Below are 15,821 nucleotides of genomic sequence, written 5' to 3' on the forward strand. Positions count from 1 at the left end.
TGATATAATTTGACGGAATCTGGCTGTTGTAATCCAGCGTGGTTGTTCTTTGTAAATTTTTTGGAAAATGTAGTAGTTGGCTTGAAAAAAAACAATCGAGAGCGTTGAACGAATCAAACCTGAATGATATCAAATCAAATCTTAATTATGTATCAATGGTGAACTTATATTTCACAGGCACCATGAAGCATAAAAGTTTAACCAAACAATGAAATTCAGCTAGATGCGTCAATGTTTAAACATTTGAAACATATAAAAGTTCAATGAAACAATCAAAACCCAGTTAGAAACCTCAATGGTTGAATTCAGAAACTATGTAAGTTTATGTTGTATTAATTCATGCACATCATTTCACTAAAACAACGGAAAATGCGAAGAAAGGTTAGACATACATAGGATTTTGATGCTAAAAGCAGTACCTGAAGTGGGCAAAAAAGTTGGACAGTGCGGTGGACTTGAGAGCTTCTCGATGAGATATAAGACACATCATTGTGGGCAAGAAATTGGGAATTTAGTGTTATGGTTTCAGTGTATGGAAACAATATAAATTAGAAAGAGAAGGGGGAGAGCTTGAACACATATTGGACGAGTTTTGACACTATCTTTTATCAAATAGGTGGTGGGCACTAAAACATTCAATTTGACATGGTCAAGCTCATTTACAGTTGTTTATCCACTGAGCAAAAGATACACTGTGAATGTAAATATTATTTTTAAACTCCGCCTGTGTAAGTTTATCTTACATTGCCGGTCCCAAGCCCGGGTAAAGGAGGAGGGGGAGGGCGTTAGGTAGTCGACGGCCGACACTCCACAGTTACGTCGAATGCTTATGAAAATGAATCCAGAACGAAATCGCGCTAAGGACATGACACAAAACCGAGCGCAATGACGTTCTAGGATTCATATAGCCGACCCCACTTAGTGGGAAAATGTTTTGTTGTTGTTGTTGTTGCTGCTGTTTGTGTTACCCAAATGAAGGAATAAATATAGGATGACAGGAAACTGGTGCATGTTCTCTACGAAGCTTTGCCAGTTCTCTGTTTTCCTCAATTCAATTAAGAGTTTAGACCCATTAATTTATCAGTAAATAAATAAAACAAAAATTATGACAACAGTTGGACAAAACAAAAGAAACCGTAGAGATTCAGCAGTTAAGTGTCTACAACCTCAAAATTTTACTGAGTTTATGCAACTAAAGGGGCAATCAAATTATTAAGTTGTAAACAAAGTATCCAATTTCACGAAAAAAAAGTATCTAATAGCACATTAGATGGTAAACTTGGAATTAACCACTGGATTTTGAAAGAGAGCATTTAAGATAGATGTGTAAACATGGATACAAATGCGTATCTAAATGGGTAAGGCATGTGTGCTTGTTTTTGTGTCTTCATATGTTTATCACAAAAAATAACACAGGGCAATAAAGTATTTTGCCAAATTGGAAATTGTGAATATAAATTTTATTGTATCACAACAGCAGCAATTTTAAGCAAAAAGATTAAATCCACCAGTGTTAAATCCTGAAATTCTACAAAGAAAAATACTATGAACACACCCACAACCGAAACACAGAGAAAAAACATGATAGAAAATCTTTCCAAATAAGCAAAACAAAATAAAAAATAAAACCCACGTGCAAGCAAAACAAAGGAAACTAAATTAAAACACATTCAAATACCTTCAACACAGAGAACTTGGGAAATCGAAATCGAAACTCCCAAATTTTCAAAGGCACCGTTTCTTGAAACTGAAAACCAATTTGCATTAGACATTTAGAGAAACTATCAAACCAAACACAGAAAATCGAAACCATATAGACTGATAAACATGCAATACATACCTGGAAACGCCGGATTAGATCAGTCCAAACCAATTTCCAATCGAATAAAAAATGGGGAAAAATCTCTGAAATCGAAAGCCAAACGACATCAGACATGCAAAAAAACTATGCGAGGAAACACACGAAACCGAAACCACATGCGATAACAAACACACAAAACTTACCTCAAAATGGTCGATCAGATCAGCCCACAAATAATTCGAATCGAATTAAAAACAGGTAGGCATTCGTGACGTGTTTTCCGTGTTCATGTCGTTTTCGTGTCATATCCGATATCTTAACGGGTTGTGTCGTGTAACATCCGTTAAAATAAACGGGTAAAATGACCCGACCCGAAATCGATCCGATAATATTAACAGGTAATATGACCGTTACCCGTTAAGGAAAATATATTTTAAACTAATAAATAATCAAATGAAAAATATAATACAAAATAAGTGTATACATACCATATTGTCACATCCAAAACATAAAAACGCAATTTTCTTTTAAGTATATTTTCACTTACCTATAGTCTTTAATAGTTTTTTAATTAATGTAGAAGTGTAAAAAAATATAGAAAAATATATATAAACGCTCGTAATGACAAGCTTTACAACTTTCATGAAGAGCTTAACTTTGAAATTCGTCACTATAATCATATAAATCATACATAAAAATTTCACCGTTGATTGTTGTTTACATTTACACTTCATTATTCTCATCAAATTTTGTTTTTTAAGATTTTATTTTTTGAAAACTTGATCTATTAGAGGATGCAGGAAGATGAACGGTTTGGATCGTTGATATTATATTCAGAGTTTTACGGTTAGTGAAAATATTGCTTGATGTTTATAAAGTTTCTACAAACTATATGACATTGACTCATATTTCAGTTAACCGTAAATATCGAAATGTGATTTCAAAGAATTGAACCGTTCATCTTCTTACATCCGCCAGATGATCATATTTTCAAAAAAGAAAATTTTAAAAATGAAATTCAGTAAGAAGAATAAAGCGTAAATGGCAATTGACGGTTAAATATAAATTTAAGGTTTATGAATTATAGTGTTTGATTTCGAAGCTGACCCCTTCATGAAAGTTGTAAAGTTTGTCACTATAAGTGATTGTATATTTTTTTTACATTTTTTACACTTCTACAATAATTATTATTAATTTTGCCCTCAAATAAAAAACATTATTCATGAAGGTTTGGAGGATTTTAAAAATCTAAACGATAATGTAAGTGTAACCATTATCTACTCGTGGAGGAATAATGATAAATCATGAGTGTTTATATATTTTTTCACATTTTTCATCCTTGTATGTATGTCTTCTTAGTTTTTGCATATACAAATACTATATTAGTTTATTTTAATTTTGGACAACAACATGTTAAGTAAAATTTATCCTAGTAATGATAATAAGGAACTCTCATAATAAAAATAAATAATGACTAAAACTTTTTTTTAAAAACTTATATAGAATAATAATACAAAAAATATATTTAATATAGAATATATTGTATATATTAATATGGCTATTGTATTTTATAATAAATCTTTTAGTAATTAAACTTTAAAATTATCAAAATAAATTTTTTTCTTAACGGGTCGAAACGGGTTACCCGATAATGACCCGATAAGTTATCGTGTTGACCCGAAACCTGTTATTTTCGTGTTGTGTCACCGTGTCATGTCAGAAACTGCCGGGTCTAGTGTTGATGCACAAAATCAGTGAGGACTTTGGTACAACATAAAGTGTTAAGTTTGTGACATTCGCTAGATTGCTCCGGTCACTAGTGTGGATAAGTATGTAAATGGATAGGAACAAGGAAGAAAACACAAGATATATGTGGTTCACCCAGATTGGCTACGTCTACGGAGTAGAGGAGTTCTCATTAATTGTGAAGGGTTTACACAAGTACATAGGTTCAAGCTCTCCTTTAGTGAGTACTAGTGAATGATTTAGTAAAAATGACATTAGGAAATATTGTGAGATAATGATCTCTATTTATAGAAGAAAGTTTCTAGTTTCATCCTGACATTGACACGTGTCGTGTTGTGATTGGCTTCTGATGTTGACATGTGTCGCGCTATGATTGGCTTCTGATGTCGACACATGTCGCGCTTTGATTGACCTCATGGTTAGAGGGAAACTCTTCTGAGTCCTTGACGGTATAACGTTGACCGATGCTCAGTAGTTTCAGGATTGATCAAGTATGGTACAAACAGTGCTCCCCTAAGTTCCCGAGTGAGGGAAGCTCTTCGGTTAGGGACTTGCAAGATCCAAGCCATTGAGTAATCACAAAACTTCTAAGTACCGAAGTGTGGTATCACTTTCACTTGCCTTATATGTCTCATATGTAGATGTGACATCTTCTCTGGAAGTACTTTTCTTCCATCCAGGGGTGGTATCTTTAACCGATGAAGATGCACAAGATAATGTATCAATTTCACTTAAAGCTTACTTGTAGTTTCGGGCTTGGTCAAGTGCGATACAAACCCTAGTAGGAGTCCCCCAAGTCGCCGACCTAGGAGATTTGCCGAATGAGGTAACATACAAGGTAAGCAATCAGACTTCTAAGCAAACAACCTGGATCAGAGGTTTGACTTCGGCTTCCGGTTGATTGTTCTCCTTCTCCTTATGTCGTAAATAGCAACAAGGATAAGGAGAAGCAAATGGAGAAGAGATGATATGAGATACTTTTGCTTTTAAAGAAGTAACTATCCACAGGCTTATTCTTGAACTGGGCTGAAGGGTTTTCTGATTTCCTCTAGAGTATAAGGCCGACTCAAGAATTTGAAGGTCAAAACAAGTCCATCAAATATAGAGTACATTCGACCCTGATGATATATGATACTTTTGTTGTTGAATAAGTAATGGATGTATCAGCACGTGTTCTGTTACGCTTGTCTCCACATGCTTCCTTGTATCCTTCTCACTTGCCCTATCTGTTCCTCAGGCAGATATGGTATCTTCTCTAAAAGCATAAGATGTTGAAGATGAGTACTCGAGAGCAATGCCAGGTAAGTAATCAGGCAAGGGGTTCCAGGCAGTCAGTTCCTGACTGGAAGCTTAATTCCAAGTGCTGACTGATTACTCTCTTTCTCCTTGTCTTGCAGGTAAGAACAAGGCCAAAAGAAAAGACAGGGAAAACGTATGATATGAGATACTCTTGCTTTTAACCGTGATGATATGAGATACTCTTGCTCTGGTGTGTCTTGTTTGTAAAGGTATTATCGGGCGGAAAATAAGCTGAGTATTTTGAGAGACTCTGCTGAGTGTGCCTTCTCGGATGTAAAGAAAATTTGAGCAATTTTTTTATTTGCAGGTCTGCCTAGCTATGGAGGATGAAGGTCGACATATATAGGAATTGTCCCAACAGCGAGTGGTAACACTATTCCTTTACCCTTCTCGGTCATAGTAGTGTAGTGAGAGCTGCAAGATTCACGTGTTTTAACTTTGTTAGAGCACTTTGAAAAAGTGATATGTGGTATCTGGAAAGCTGATGTTGCGTGTGAAGATTGCAGACAAGCTTTATCCAAGGAAATCTAGCTCTCGAAGTTCGGAGAGCAGTGCCTCTTCAATTTTCGAACAAGCAATCCTGTCGGGAATCTGGCTCTCAAGATTCGAAGAACGGTGCTTCTTTGATTTTTGAGAAAGCAATCCTGTTAGGAGTCTGGCTCTTGAGATTCAGAGAGCAGTGCCTCTTCGATTTTTGAGCAAGTAATCCTGTTGGGAGTCTGACTTTCGAGATTTTGAGAGATGTGCCTCTTCGATTTTTGAGCAAGTAATCATGTTGGGAGTTTGGCTCTCGAGATTAGGAAGGCGGTGCTTCTTCGATTTTTGAGCAAGTAATCCTGTTGGGAGTCTGGCTCTCGAGATTCGGAGAGTTGTGCCTCTTTGATTTTTGAGCAAGCAATCTTGTTGGGAGTGTTTTCTCGAATGTGAGTAAAGGTTAGGCATTTTTATCAGTCTGTCTTGCCACGGATCACGGAGGTTGACACACATAGGGACTTTTCAGTTATCAAGTAGTTGTGTTGTTCCTTTACCCTTGTGGGTAATAATAGGGTAGCTAGACCTTCAAAATTTATGTGTCTAAACTTTGTCAGAGATCTTTGGCAAAGTTATATGTGGTACCCGAGGAGCTGATGTTGCGTGTGAAGAGTGGTGCCTCTTCGAAATTCGAAGAGTGGTACCTCTTCGATTTTTGAACCAACGGCCCTATTGCCATTTCTTTTATAAAGGCACCAATTGTATGCAAGAAGTACATTCAGAGAGTTATTGCTTGTAGAAATTTTCCCCTTATTTTTGTACTTGAGATATTTATTGCACCTCGTTTCTCCTTCATCATTTCTGAGAATGTTTGGCCCATCCGATCGTCGTTTTAACTTGAACTTTGGTGAAGAGGCAGCCATGTCTTCTCAAGACAACATATGGCGCCCATCCTTCTTATCCCCTACTGGTCCTCTTACTGTTGGGGATTCTGTGATGAAGAATAATATGACCGCTGCGGTGGTGGCCAAGAACCTTCTCACTTCTAAAGATAACAGACGATCTGATGAGTTGGCTGTTAAGGATTATATGGTTCTCAATGTTTAGGGTGCAGGTTCTATGTCTAATATGGCCCAAGCCTATTTGCTCGAACCCGCCAAGTTGAATCATTGGCGGCTGAAGTGATAAGTCTCAAACAGGAGATCAGAGGGCTCAAGCATGAGAATAAACAGTTGCACAAGCTCGTACATGACTATGCTACAAACATGAAGAGGAAGCTTGACCAGCTACAGGAATCTGATAGTCAGATTTTACTTGATCATCAGAGGTTTGTGGGTTTGTTCCAAAGGCATTTATTGCCTTCGTCTTCTGGGGCTGTACCGCGTAATGAAGCTCCAAATGATCAACCTTCGGTGCCTCCTCCTTCTGGGGTTCTGCCCAGTACTGAGGCTCCGAATGATCACCCTCCGGTGCGTACTCTTTCTGGGGCTCTGCCGACTGCTGAGACTTCTCCTGAGCAACCTTTGTGAAGGCTCATTCTTGTTTGTTTATTTTGATTCATGTATATGTACATATTTGTAACTTATCGGAGATATCAATAAACAAGTTTTGCTTCATTTCAACGTATTTTGTTAAATACACCAAGGCCTTCTTCACTAAGTTTTTTGAATTTTTTTTCTTTTGTTGAAGCTTGTATGTTGAAGCTTTGAGAGTGAAGCATGTATGTTGAGGTAGTACTCCCTTAATTTCCCGAGTGAGGAAAACTTCTCGGTTGAAGACTTGAAAAATCCAAGTCACTAAGTGGTTGTAAGACTTCCGAGTATCAAGGTGCAGTAGCATATGGTAGGAGTCCCCTAAGTCTCCGGTCGAAGGAGTTGATGAATGAGGCATTTCCTTTCTAAGTGGTAGCCCAAAACTCCTCATTCATATATATTTGTTATGAAAGTTGTTAGGCCCAAAGAAGATGAGGCCTAGGCAATTTGTTTTTTTTTTTTGAATTTTTTTTTTCGAATTTTTGAATTGTCGAATTTCCAAAAAAAATATATATATATTTTAAAGCTTTGTAGGTGAAGCTTTGGTGTTGAAACTTTGTAGGTGAAGCTTTGAGGTTGAAGCTTTGTTGGGTACTATGAATTGATTTTGCTTCACAATATCTTGATCAAGATAGTTTGAAACTTTTATAGATGAAGCTTTTATGTTGAAGCTTTGTAGGTGAAACTTTTGTAGGTGAAGCTTTTGTGGTGGGTGAAGCTTTTGTTGGTGAAGCTTTAATGGGTGAAGCTTTTGTGGTAGGTGAAGCTTTTGTGGTGGGTGAAGTTTTTGTTGGTGAAGTTTTTATGGGTGAAACTTTTGTGGTGGGTAAAACTTTTGTAGGTGAAGCTTTTGTGGTGGGTGAAGCTTTTGTTGGTGAAGCTTTTGTTGGTGAAGCTTTTATAGGTGAAGCTTTTGTAGGTGAAGCTTTTGTGGTGGGTGATGTTTTTGTGGGTGAAACTTTTGTTGGTGAAGCTTTTATGGGTGAAGCTTTTGTAGGTGAAGCTTTTGTGGTGGGTGAAGTTTTTGTGGGTGAAACTTTTGTTGGTGAAGCTTTTATGGGTGAAGCTTTTCTAGGTGAAGCTTTTGTTGGTGAAGCTTTTATGGTGGGTGAAGCTTTTGTGGTAGGTGAAGCTTTTATGGGTGAAGAACTCACCGCAAAACTATCCACTCTGAGACTAAGCGAGGTGAAGAGAGAAGAGAGGAAGAGAGAGAGCAAATGGCTGGAAAAGAAGGGAACCAAATGCAATGGGGAAAAAATTCGACTAAAAGCAATGAAAAGGAACTAAAAAACGAAGAGAAAGCGACGATGACAGTAGCGTGGAAGTAAAGGGCACAGCGGTCCTTTGACTGTGGAAAGCAGGAAAAAAATGAACAGAAGGAAAATTTTTAAAGGCATTTTGGTCTGCACACTGGCCTAGAACAGTACCATTCGAGTTTGGGTTTTAGTATATATAAATTTTTGGTATAAATTTAATTTGAATAACTAAATACGCAGTGGAGATTATAATAACATGCAATATGTCACTCATGATTGCTATAAGACCATAGTAAGTCGAATTAGAATACTTATACCTTAGAAGTCCGGCCATGGACTCAACAGCCTTCGATTCGGAGCTGACTAAATGGAGCAATAATGCCACCATCATCATGTTCCAGGATCAGTGGGCGAATTCCACAACTTCGTTGAGATTGACCATACTTGTTCCGCAAGATTCAAGAACCTAATCTAGTAAAGAATCAACAAGTTTCCTATAATCTTGGAGTCCTTACAATCTAAAGGATTGGCATGCACCGCAAATAATCACACTCTTAAAAAGATGCAAAATCTAATTCTTAAATATCCTCTAGGATTCTCCCAGTTTAAATAAGGATTCTACTGGCCTAAAAGGTCATCTCTTCGACTGGTATAAATACATCATTCGAGGGTTCATATCTGGTAACACAATCTCTGCACACTTATTTTCTTGCCCACTCTTAAGTCTTAATATTGCTTACTAACTTGACTTTTGGAGAGTCTTTGATCGACAAATCCCTCGGTCGTTGGCTTACTCACAGTTGTGTGTTGTTTTATAAGAAAACAAGTTCGATCATCTCCACTTCTTGTGGGGTGCGCAAATTTGGTTCCCACAATTGGTGGTTTTGCTGAGAGTGAACTCATACTCCTCCTCACTAGGTCACTCTACCACAAGCATGAACGCATAAGAAAGCTCCGTCAAGGCTAACGTTAACTAGACATCTAACAACAGTCTGGCCCCAGACGTCTCCATTGCACAAGTCGGGGATAACCCTATCCCCGACACCACCACTACTTCAGAGCAAGTAATCATATTAGGTTGCTGAAACCGCAACCACCTTAGAGCAATTCCGCCTCTAAAAAAATGCGCCAGCACTCAGCCCATTTAATCCACTCAATGAACAGTAATAGACCTTAATGAACAGTAAGTAATAGGCCAAATGCATCTCCACCCCTAAAACTAAATAGCCTAGTCAATTTTATTAAAATATTATTAATTTTTATAAAATAATAAATTGATTTTTAATTTCTGACTCTTTCTTCTTCTCTCTGGACTCTATTCTTCTTCTTATTCTTCCCATTTTTCCCACTTTCTTCCTTGATTTTCCAACTGTGCGATCAAGCACAATTTCACTAATTCCACAGATTATGTAAGATTCTCTGGACTCCCTTCTTCTTCTTATTCTTCTTCTTCTCTCTAGAACCCAGCCCACATTCCGAAACAATGCCGTCAAACCCACCAAACTTCGAACACGGACACCCACCACCCTCTTCCCCACATGTTTCACAATCACACCCAATCGATTTCACCCGCCAAGTTCGGTCCCTGCGCGGAGCAACCAGAGCCCCAAGATTGGCATGGGATCGGATGGGGTTCCAGGGATCGGGAGGCCTCGGAGGTGCAACGGAGAGTGATGGAGCTGGAGATCAATGGAGTTATGGAATGGGATCGAATAGGGTTCCGCGGAGGGTGGTTCAAGTGAGAGAGACGGTGGCAAGTTCTTGTGTGTGGCGTCAAATGAGAGAGACGGTAGCCATGAAGTCAAATGGGCTATCTCCTTCCTCTGTCGATTCTGGGCTGGCCTGTGGCCTGGCTTGGGTTGGGTGCCAGCCTAAAGGGCTGGGGTGGGGCAAATTTCATGGATACCGGTCCATTTTTTAGCTTGGGTGCCTGGCTAAAAGTAGCGGTAGAACTGCTCTTAGGGAGTGAAGAGGCTCCATCTACGAGGCCCCATCCTACTATGAGTGAGGTATGAGATTCTTTGTTAAAAATCAAATCAACTATGCTATTGATAAGTTGCAGTAGGCTTATATCGCCTCTCGTGCGGGGAACCACGCAAACTTCGTGGACATGAAAAAGAGATAACTCACCAACTCGCATACTCAAATCATCATATTTGGTTATGGCAACATAAGCACCATAACTCCCAACCGACAACTCATCGAACAAACTTTTACTCAGACTCCAACAGGCATCGCTGATCTGTGTACAAAACTGCCTCACGATGGTCCAATCATTAACCGCGCTACGGCGGTCGAGATGGGTTCTGAGGAACCTCGATCCCTTGGACACTGCTCCAGTACTCTGGATGGAGCCGCGACACCTAAATTTATAGCACTTAAATTACATAGTCAATCAGTTGGAACCTTACAGTCAAATTTTCAAAGTTTTCAACCAATGAGAGCAACTCTATAATTTACAATTTATCAACACAAAACAATTGATGAAATATGAAGAAAACCTAGTAAACACTGGGATTAATCCCTATAACAGCAAATTCAATCTCGTCTAGTGAATAAGGCAAGTTCAAACTATGCCATAGATTTAACGGTATACATCTCCTTTTATCACCTGAAAAATCTCATCATCCAGAATTATACTCTATGAGTAAAGCATTTGCCATGGAGTTATTATTTTAGAATGGATTAGCTAGTCTCCTTATTTTTTTATTTTTTTAACAAACGATATTATCTACACTAAGGGGGTGTTTGTTTTCCCTCACTAAAATTCACTAGACTGGACTGGACTAAGGGTTAGTCTAGTCCCGTGTTTGTTTCCTACATGGTCTAGATCTAATGAGACTAGCTCTCACTCGCTTCAACTAAAGGAGGGACTAGCTGGTCTTAACTAAACCCCTAAAAAACCATGGGATTGCTAATCCCATCTCCAAAGACGGTCGCACGCTGCAAGTTTATGAACGCTACAAGTCTGCAAGCATGCTTCTGGGCAACTCTGTTTGCCAACCCATTTCCCATATCTGAAACCCAGCCTCACCAATACCTAAATCTCAGCACCAAAATTCAAAAAAAAAAAAAAAAAAAAGCATAGCGATAACAACAATCCTAATAGAAAAATTCTTCTTTATTCTCGAGAATTCCCAGAAAGTTTTCCTTTTTCCTAGAAAATTCCGAAGAGAAATGGATAGAGAAGGGGAGAAAGTAGCTTTGGACGAAGAGAAATGGAGAGACGATTTTGCAGAGGAAAAATAATTTTGAAGGTTGTGGTTTTGCAGGACAAAAGATGGAGAAAATGAGTGTTATGGGGACGAAACTAAAGGAAGAAAATAAAGAACTCTCCAAAGAGTCCAAAGAGAGATTGAATAAAAATTAAAATATTATTGAATTAATAAAGGGGACAGAAGTAGAGTGTTCAAGACACTTTAGAGACAAAATGAAAAAAGATTGAATAAAATATTATTAGATTAAATAATATAATATTATAGCTGTTACTTATCCTTCTTTAAGTCCGTCACTGCATCAAATACTTCACTAAGTTAGTCCAGCTTAGTCTAGTCTAAGCCAATCCAGCTTAATTCCGGAAGTTAGTCGAGTCCGAGATAGTCCAGTGCAACAAACGCACCCTAAGGGACAGGGGTGGGCTTAGCCTCACAATAAGCTAGCAATAATGTGGTTCAAATTCATCTTTGGCGAGAATCGAACCTAAGATCTCTCACTTACAAATGAAGAGGAATATCACTAGACCGTAGTACTAAGTGATAGCTCGTCTCCTTATTAATTTGCATAAAGTAACTTCTTCATTAATTAATTACAATTAAAATTGTATATTGAAAATCGATGTTGGCCAAGGGGAAGCTGAAATGTCTCTGAGAGTATTTCTGACTCCCAGAATGGTGGATTGTCGTGGCAAAGCCATCAGCTAGTCCCATTTTTTTTTTTAAACAAAATTGCCTTGTTATTGGCACTCTCAAATAATAATTCAACACTCATTGATTTTTTCTTTTTTTAACAAACGATAGGATAAGATTAAGAATATTACAACAATAATCAAAATATCAATGAATGAACATCTTACAAAAATGTGATTAACTAGCGTTAATTTTCCCAAACCGAGTTGGATTACCTAGTTTCTTGGGAAGCAAGGTTGGCTTGGGAGAATTTTATTTGGGCAGGAGAGCACATGTTATAATTACTTGTATATTAGCGGTTAGCTAGGGTTCTATTTCTCACTCTAAGCTACATCATCCACTCCCTCTACTCGCCCGCAGTGCGCTTTCCTTCTTCGTTCTCTCTTGAACTTTTTGTCACCAACCATGAAATACTCTGGTAAAACTAGAAAGTGGCTTGACGAAATCCTCTCATCTGATCAGCAGAAACCTGCAGCGGAAACCACTCGTAATCAGAATGCTTCCAAGAAGGCTGCTAACGATTCCTCTTCTTCCCATTCGACGAAACTGGTCTCCAAACGCGAATCCCAGCAGGTAGCTTCTTTGAATAATTCAAAGAAACGCTCCGCTCCTCCACTGGCCGACGATTGTGAGAGAGTTGAGATTATGGGCCAGGAAACGAATAGGGCAAAGAAGAAGAAGAGGCTGTCTACTCCTCTTCCCGTGACTTGTAAGATTTCATCGGATAAATCGGGTGGCTACTTGAGCTATGAGTCACCGGTGACAGTGCTGCCTCCTCGACCTCTTTGTGATCATCATGAGCATGGCACCACAACACCTGAGGCGGGTCGGGTGGCCATGTCGAAATCTCGGTTCGCAGTTACCATTCTTAAAGCACAACGCCCTGAAACCCCCTCTGTGGTGATTGACAAGTATAGAGCCACCGAACTTGCCAGAGCCAATGAATTGATAAAGAAGAATCGCCAAAGAGACAGAGAAGCTGCTCGGCTTGCCCTCATTGAGATGGAAAAGAATGTCGACATCGACGATCCTTTCAAAACCATGAGAGAGTTTGAGATGTTAATTTCCAATAAAGGGCACTTGTTAGATTGATTGGTTAACACGTAACGTTTCTTTAGCTTAGCTTCCTCTCTTATTTTCGAAGCAATGTGTGTATATGAATGAAGTTTACACATTTTATGGCCTCTGTGAATAAGATGCATCTTTTCAATCTTCTGTTGCTTGCCGAGTAGTTATATACAACCTAATTATAGGCTGTGTTTTGATATGGAGAATTAGGTTAAACTAAATTGGACTAGCTACATCGCTATATTTTACGTTCAATCAAGGTACACAGCTCTTTGTCACCTGAAAAATCTCATCATCCAAAGTTATACAGTATGAGTAAAGAATTTGACATGGAGTTATTATTTTGGAATGGATTAGCTAGTACCCTTGTTAATTTGAATAAAATAACTCTTCATTAATTGATCACAAACAAAATTACTTGTATATTTAAAATCGAGTTGTTATTGACACTCTCAAATAGTCATTTAGTTCTCCTTTGATTATTATTTTTAACAAATGATAAGATAATTTACATTAAACTACGGGGAGGAGAACTCAAACATCGGACTTCATATGCAAGTGCAAATACTCTTAACTAATTGAATTACAAACTACTTGCAGTCCTAAAATATATTCGTAATATCTTAATCTTATTTGATTAAAGTGATATCCAATTCTACCCCTAATTTGCATTTCTAATGTAACCTCGTTATTATGAGAGTTGTCATATCTCGCTGCCCTTTTTAGTCCAACTAAAAGCAAAAAGGCATCACAGAGAAAAGTTTTCATTTTTCTATTTTATAGAATAGTAATATTATGAAGACTAAATGTGTAGACAAGTTTGCAAACTAAATGATGTGTCGTCAATATGAATGAGCATGTTTATCAACGCTTAAGTTACAACCTAATAATCAACTTCCATGTCATTTAGTTTACAAAATTTAATTTACAAATTTGGTCTCCTTAGCATTACCTATTTTAGAAACCAGAAAGTATATATGAGAAATCAAGAAACCACAATTTTCAAGGAAACTAGAAATCCTACAGTTTCAAAAACCAAATTAAAGAAAAAACAATAATCCAACAAACTCGATTAATTGTAATAGAAAAATAGGATTAAATAGCGCTAAATTTCCCAAACCGAGTTGGATTACCTAGTTTCTTGGGAAGCAAGGTTGGCTTGGGAGAATTTTATTTGGGCAGGAGAGCTAGGGTTCTATTTCTCACTATAAGCTACATCATCCGCTCCCTCTACTCGTCCGCAGTGCGCTTTCCTTTTTCGTTCTCTCTTGAACTTTTTGTCACCAACCATGAAATACTCTGGAAAAACTAGAAAGTGGCTTGACGAAATCCTCTCATCTGATCACTACAAACCTGCAGCAGAAACCACTCGTAATCTGAATGCTTCCAAGAAGGCTGCTAATGATTCCTCTTCTTCCCGTTCGACGAAAATACTGGTCTCCAAACCCGAATCCCAGAAGGTAGCTTCTTTGAATAATTCAAAGAAACGCTCCGCTCCTCCACTGGCCGACGATCGCGAGAGAGTTGAGATTATGGACCCGGAAACGAATGGAGCAAAGAAGCAGAAGAGGCTGTCTACTCCTCTTCCTGTGACTTGTGAGATTTCATCAGCTAAATCGGGTGGCTACTTGAGCCGTGAGTCACCGGTGACAGTGCTACTTCCTCTTCCTCTTTGTGACCATCATGAGCATGGCACCACAACACCTGAGGCGGGTCGGGTGGCCATGTTGAAATCTCGGTTCGCAGTTACCATTCTTAAAGCACAACGCCCTGAAACCCCCTCTCTCGTGATTGACAAGTATAGAGCCGCCGAACTTGCCAGGGCCAATGGATTGATAAAGAAGAATCGCCAAAGAGACAGAGAAGCCGCTCGGCGTGCCCTCATTGAGATGGAAAAGAATGTCGACATTGACGATCCTTTCAAAACCATGAGAGAGTTTGAGATGATAATTTCCAATAAGGGCACTTGTTAGATCACTAGCCTAGTGAGTTTTGGAGCAATGTAGTGTACTGATTCAACATGTACGTGTATAGTATTGATGTTCTAAGGAATTCATATAGGTTGCAATTCTTAAATGTATTGTGAAAAAAAAATGAAAAACGAATGAGAAAACAAAGTAAATGCTCAGTAACCCAGCATCATATCAGGAACCGGTGTATAAAATCCGCAGATTGTCAAGAAAAAAAATCAAAATTGCAAGAGTTCCTTTGATCCCTCACTACGGTCGAAATTATTTATGGTGCACAAAGAATGCTATGTTGTATTATGTAAGCCGAGAGGTGCCAAAGCGGTAAAAGCCCCTGCCAAAAATAATATCCTTCAATTACGATTCACGCAAGAAGTTGTGAATGCAAGAAGAAACACACCATGAAACTTTTTAACGCATGCCAGAAGCTCACCAAACTGTAGAGAGTTAACGCCACTCTTTGGGCGTATAAATTTGGTTATTCACGGCTTGCCCTCCTAGCAAGCCGTGAGTTATTCACGGTGTGTATGTAACACACGCCATAAATACTACCAGTAACACAATGGCCTGGCCAAACATTGTTCATGGCGCAAGTTCTTATGAATCCGAGTTAAAACTTTCGTGATTAAATTTTTTCGGTTGCTGGCTTTTGTTCCAGTATTTATATGTAATCCGAGTTCAGGCTTCAGTGTCCAGGCTAATATGATTTTCTCATCAAGTAGAATTTATGCCCTGCAACAGTACTCAAACACCAGATGAACGAATAAGCCTGAGAA

The sequence above is a fragment of the Malus sylvestris genome, chromosome 4 (assembly GCF_916048215.2).
Source record: "Malus sylvestris chromosome 4, drMalSylv7.2, whole genome shotgun sequence".
Classification (NCBI taxonomy): domain Eukaryota; kingdom Viridiplantae; phylum Streptophyta; class Magnoliopsida; order Rosales; family Rosaceae; genus Malus; species Malus sylvestris.